Raw genomic sequence first — 6,687 nt, 5'->3', positions numbered from 1 at the left:
CAAGTTGGGGTCGGTATCCAAAAGTTGTGGATTACGTTGAGACTACTTGGCTTCCCCATAAAGAGAAATTTGTGACGTGTTGGACGAACAAAGTTATGCACTATGGTAACGTTTCTACATGTAGGGTTGAGAGTCATCACTCGGCGGTCAAGAGTTGGATGGAATCATCGACTGGTTCTTTGGATACGGTATGGGCTCGAGTGCATTGCTAGATTGGAAATCAGATCGTTGGAATACGTAACGCTTTGGAGGCTAGTAGATCTAAAGTGGGTGAGAAGTACAGGAACATGCCGTTGCAGCGGCTTAATGGAAAAGTTTCTCATCATTGTCTGTCTGTTCTTTACGATGAGACGAAAAGAATGAGAGAGTTGAGTTACGAGGTGCATGAGCGTTGCGGTTGTGCTCTACAGATCACCCATGGGATACCATGTGCTTGCCAGATTTATGATTCAATGCGTGATAAGAAAGGGTTGTATTGCAGTCAAATTCATCCATTTTGGCAGAGCCTTGTCATTGGTGATGGTGTTGATATACCGGAGTTCGTCGATGTGTCGGCAGAAGAAGCAAGACATTTTCGCTCCCTTGTCGATGAGGTTTTGGCTAGTGACCCTGTTACGATTCGGAATGTTTCTCGCATCATTGAAGATGAGCTGCATCCGAATCATTCAGATCTTGAGGAGCCGGAAGTGAATCACTCAACACGATGTCGACCACGGGATCGTTCTACTAGGCGTGATCGTAGCCATTTCGAGAATGTTGAGCGTAACACAAGCGGTCGTGGGGGGAGAAGGTCAAGACAACATAATTCAAGGCAAAACCGTCAAACTGAATCCGGTATGAATTATTTTTTTGTAATAATTATTTTTTATAACATACATATTTATTAATTGATGATTTATTTTCTACCATTTACGAATGTGTATTTTTAGGAGGAAATGGATTCCACATCGAACAATGTAGGTACGCTCACTTGCTCCCCGGACCTATATTGCCTTACACAACCGGATGGAATGATGTCATTGGTGATGGTAATTGCGGCTTTCGTCATGTTGCCTCCTTCATGGGTGATCAAGAGCAATGGAGATTAGCTCGACAAATCATGGTTAATGAGATCATCGGTTACCCACACTTATACAGGAGGATTTATTATGAGCCAGGTGGTTTGGATTTTGAGATACAACATATTCGTTGGAGCGGTGGCCCATGTGGGGAAAGACATTGGATGGTAGCCTTTCAGGATTTGTATGTAATTGCTACCTTGTACAATGTAACTGTGATTTGTTATGGCATTGGATTGACACTGACGAGCTACTATCCTTGCATCACTGGTTACCGTTGCGGGCCCCCGACAATGCTACTGCACCAGCTCGAGAGTTTGTTATAGGTACTGTGGGTGGGTCGCATTTTATTCTATTACAGCTTGATCAAGACTATCCGATTCCCCGGATCGTAGATGTTTGGTACCGAGCTCGTGAACCTAGCGTTATTGGATGGGAGCAACGATACCAGCGTAGAATTAGTTTGTGGGAAAGATTAATCGCGTCATGATAGATGTAATGTGTCGTTCAAAACTTAAATAATGATGTCTGAACTTTGTTTTTTATTTTTCCCATTATTATTATTATTATTATTATTATTATTATTATTATTATTATTATTATTACTATTACTATTATTATTATTATTTTTATTATTATTATTATTTGAAAAAATGCCATAAAAAAACACAAGTAACAATTGCAATAATTACCCAGAACGAAAGGAACAGGACAAAAACAAGCTACCAAAAGGAAGGAGCAAAGTAAATATGTAGCAACAATCCAAAAAACAAAAACAACTACTACAATTATCACTCGCCAAAAACAGCATGCACCAGCAACAAAGACCAGCAGCAGATCAGGGAGCAAAAGAACCAACAAGCCACAGCAGCAGCAGCCAACAGCAAAAGCCAGCATCAGAACGACGGTGGCAGTACCTGCACTTAGCTGGCAGGCTGGGCAGAAACAGAACATCCCCAACAAGTGAAATGTGCAACATGTTGCCATGGCTGCCTGGTTCTAAAGAGGCACTGGATAGTGTTTCCTCAGAATTCTGAGTTGTTTCTTTCAGTGCAGCAGTAATCACCGATGGCAGAAACTGCAAAGATTTAATAACAACCACAGCAGCATAAATCATTATATAAGCGGAACTAACTTGAGAGCTCATCTCTGTATATTAGAAAATACATATATGTGGGCCTGTGGCATAATGAGACAAGTTTATTTTTATATATGATGAACAAGTCTGGATCAGAATCTACGAAAAGTAAGTATAACAAATCAACAAACCATTAATCTAAGTACAAGCTCTATCATTTTCTCATGCAAAAATAAATCAATTGTTTCTTCATCGAATGGCAACACAATAGATTAATGATCATTAGCAAATTCACAGTGTGGCACCAAACCCAAGCACTCAATCCTTAGTAAAAAAAATTAGTATACATGCACTACCAGATCATACTACTTACGTGAGTAACTCTCAGGGTGATAATTTACAAAAGGGAATCAAAGGTAGGTGCTAACCTCTAGAACGCCTTTCAGTAACTTAGCAGGAAATTCAACATTATGAGAATTGGTGATGCCTTTCAGTAACACCAACCAACAACCCTCAGCAAGACAGACAGCAACCCAGCCTGACCCCGCACCAAACAGCAGCCTGAACTAGAGAAAACCAGCCTGCACACCAAGCTACAACTACACATATTATCACAGCCCCAGCAACAACAACAGCAGCAACAACATGCCATAACATTTTTGAGGGAGGGTAGTTCACATCTATTATTTCAACAATAGCAATAATTTAATACGAATAATAAAAGTGTCCTATTACAATAACCAAAACAAAATAATAAAAGTGTCCAACCAACAATTAAAGCATTCAACTAAGAATAAAGGTGTCTAGCTAAACACAAATCATAACCCTCGCATAGCATCCCAATCACGAAGGGCCTGTGCAGCCACGGCCTTAGTTTCACGGGACATGGGCCCATGCGACTCAGCAAGTGCACGCTGTGTGAACTCAACGAAGCGACCAACCCACTGCAAACATTATAGAATGTTAAAAAATCAATAAAATTTCCAGATAATAAATACAAAACTAAAGGAAAATATACTTACATAATCAGTGTTGGTCCTCTTGGGGAGTCCGCTGACGTGAGGTCAGGGGGTGATACACGAGGGTGAGAGTATCTCACCAACCATGGAATGTAATCGTCTGTGTATGTAGGACTGCCGCGACTGAGTCTAGTGTAGCGAGCCACTGGTAGACAATACGCAGCGAATGGAATAAAGCTCTCCCACATGTGTACGAACGTCTCAGCCGGGAACTATACATCTTGACCTTTTTCGGTCTCTTGGCCTTCTCAGGCCTAATGCCTAATGGAGTACCTGGAGTACCTAGGTATACCCTGTACGAACCCAAGCTGTCTGACTACTCGATCGGGCATGTACGGCTCGATGATGTTGCGGTACCGTATAAATCCCGAGAACAAAGTCCTAGGAACAACATTAGCTGGGTCAGGTCCGTAAGGCAGCTAGTTAACCTGCATAATCAAACAATATATTAGTCACATAAGAGTAAGGCGATACGAAACACAATTAATTAATGAATTTCATATTTACCTCAATGTCAGTCAACACGTCAAGTCGAGCACGAAAAGCAAAAAGCCGATCTCAGGTCTTCGGTGGCAAACCAACATCCCACAGCAATGCACGCGCACGTCCAGGGTCCCTGGTCAAAGTGCCCTGCTGAGGGCGAAAGCATGGAAAATACTCATAAATCCACGCTTGAAGAAGCGTGAGAACACCAGAGATGGAATCACAATCTGCCCGCGAGGCTTGCCCCAACTAACTATACAAAAAAGCTAAAGTGGCAGAGCCCCATGAGTAAGAACTAGTGACAAATGTACCATCGACAGGCTGAAGCTCATGGATGAGGGAGGGATGAAGTCTGTTACCACTCTTGTCCACAAAGAGTGATGAACCCAGTAAAATCCACATAAATGCCACCACAGAAATCTCAAGGGGCCTCTCACTCAACATTGAAGGTCGTCTCGAGGACCCTCGAAGAAAGCGCGCCACTAGGCGCGTAAGTGGGTTTACGTAACTCCTTAATAGGAAAATCCATCATGAATGAGCAATATTGTCGTAATTGTAGGGGGTCCATAACAGTAGAAACCATAGTACCATCTACAGAGATCCCAAGGATATGATACACGTCATGTGACATGATCGTCATCTCACCCAACGACAAATGAAAACTGTTAGTATCTGGCTGCCATCTCTCCACGAACGCTAAAATCAAAGGCCAGTCAAGGTGCTGATACATAATGCCAGGAAGATGTGATAACCCGCTCTGATCTATCGGGGCTAATGTCTCTGGTAATAACGACTGTCGCAACTGATCCAATGCAGTGCACATCTTTCTCCTACTCATACATCTCAAAACACCTCGCTCCACACCACCCCAAATCGCAGCTGCAACATGACCACCATAGCTAGGAATGACGCTTCCATCCTCTAGACCGCCGGCCATCGGCGTAGTCACTAACCAGCTGTCCTGTACCGGAGTCCGACTACGACCAGTCTCTTGAGTACCAACAAATCTCCCACCGGCACCCCTATACGTATGAACAATATCATCAGGCTCCTCCTCGTCATCATCGTCATCGCCTAATGGAATCAAGGATGGCAAAGTCAGGGCCATGGCTCCAGCCATGATTCTCATCTTACATTAGAGGTGTAAGGCAACATAAAAAACTACCAGGTTGATTTAGTTGCTGTATAACTAAGTAATTTAGTATGCATCATATCACATGTTTAAACCTCAGATCACTTGCATTTGTTTGCTTTTTCACCAATGGGCTGTGGGATTTCTTCTCCTGGATTCGTATACATGTAATTTGTCTTAGTTAGGTTCCGTTGACATACACACTTGTGATTCCCTTGTCTACTGTAGTCTTGTTTTCAGATTTCTTTTTATTTTACATTATTTGGTAAAGAATTTTTCAAATGTTCCTCCACTACAGCCCTACAACTCTACAAGAGTGTTTGGTTTAACCATTTAAGTGGAGAGAAATTACAAAAATAAGAAAGGTTACAAGTAAAAAAAATTAACTTGTATATTTGATTAAAGCAGGGGAAGTCCAAGGGAGTTAAACTTTTGCCTGTATTCGCCTATTTGGCAAGTGAACATAACCAACCTAATATAAACCCCATTCTCTTGCTCTTGAATCTCCACCACCACAACCATCTTCAATATTCTCCTTAACTCATATAACAAAGGAGGATTAATACTGAATTCACAATTTTGAAATCAAATTACCCATACAGCAGAACATCACAGCAAAAACAAGCAAAAAAATAAACATTACAACTAAATACACACCTCTACATCAGCACAAACGATCAACCAACCATACACAGCTAATTTTGCAAAATATTAGTAGCATATGCAAATTTTTGTTTCAGTTAAATTTTCAGAGTATATCATAGAAATACATTATAAACATTACAATAATAATTCAGGAAAAAAACAAAAAAAAGCACATCAATGCTACAATAATAATTCAGGAAAAAACACACAAAAATCTATGATATGAATGTTATAAACGCCTGGAATTTTCGAATGAACCCCCGTAGACCCGAAATTTCCGGGCGTTCATTCGTGGTTCGCATAGGATTTTCGGATGAACCCCCGGAGATCTGAAATTTCCGGGCGTACGTAGCCTAGAGATTCCAGATCTCTAGGCGTTCCTCAAAATCGCCGGAAAATAAAAAAAAATATCGACTCACCTGCTCGTCGGTGCCGACTGCTTGCGATTTCTAGAAATCTGCGCCTCCCTTGTAGCGTTGACGCCAAGATTAAAAACAAAAAAAATAATCTTAGTGGTGGAATTTGGGGGTAATCGGTGGCGGTGGTGGTTGGTTAACTGGTTTCGGTGGTTGAATTTGGGTGAAAGAGAAAGGTGGGTGAAAAGGGTAAGGATAGAGAAAGGTAAAAGTAAAAAAAAGAGTTTTGATGTTTAATTTAAAATACAAGCGTTACCCCGTAAATACCGGACGTGAATTAGTAACCCCCAAAAGAAAAAGGTGTGATACGCATGTTGACCACGGCCACGGGCAATAGTGGGAGCAAAGTAGGTCCAGGCCCCTTTGTTCTAAATTAAGTCATACATGTACTTTCTTTCCAAAAAAAAAAAAAGTCGTACAAAGTATTTTCTTCCAACCCCAAAAAAAAATACAATTAAAAAAAAAAAAAAATAAAATAAAACAAACTTCATCCATTTTTGAAATTTTAATGTTTGACATTTTCATCTATTCTAAAATTTTTTCATTGTTATTAGGGGTATTTATTCGGTTTTAGGTTTGGATTTGGCCCAAATCCAATCCGAGAAATAAATTTCGATTTCCAATAATCAAATCCAATCCTATCTGAATTCCTCACCAAATCCAATCCGATCCAATCCGAATTAAAATTCGGTTATTTGGATCCGATCCAAAAATCCAAATGAAAATATGTTGCAAATTTTTTGGGCCTAATGCAATTATAAAAATAAAAAATGCAATAATAAAAAATTCAATTCTTGAAAGTATAATTGTACATGATTAATACAAGTATTGAAAATATAGGTTTACATGATTAATT

General features: G+C 40.3%; 1 long non-coding RNA gene across 1 annotated transcript; it reads right to left on the bottom strand.

Annotated features, from left to right (window-relative positions):
* Positions 1-1,691: 1,691 nt before the first annotated feature.
* On the bottom strand, positions 1,692-6,289 carry LOC110686435. Its single transcript, XR_002504193.1, has 5 exons — positions 5,835-6,289; positions 3,663-4,712; positions 3,159-3,583; positions 2,565-3,080; positions 1,692-2,136 (listed from the first exon to the last, which is right to left on the bottom strand). It is a non-coding gene; the product is annotated as an uncharacterized LOC110686435 (long non-coding RNA).
* Between the last annotated feature and the right edge of the window lie 398 nt (positions 6,290-6,687).

The sequence above is a fragment of the Chenopodium quinoa genome, unplaced genomic scaffold (assembly GCF_001683475.1).
Source record: "Chenopodium quinoa cultivar QQ74 unplaced genomic scaffold, ASM168347v1, whole genome shotgun sequence".
Taxonomy (NCBI): Eukaryota; Viridiplantae; Streptophyta; class Magnoliopsida; order Caryophyllales; family Amaranthaceae; genus Chenopodium; species Chenopodium quinoa.
This window is presented reverse-complemented; position numbering and strand designations above follow the sequence as displayed.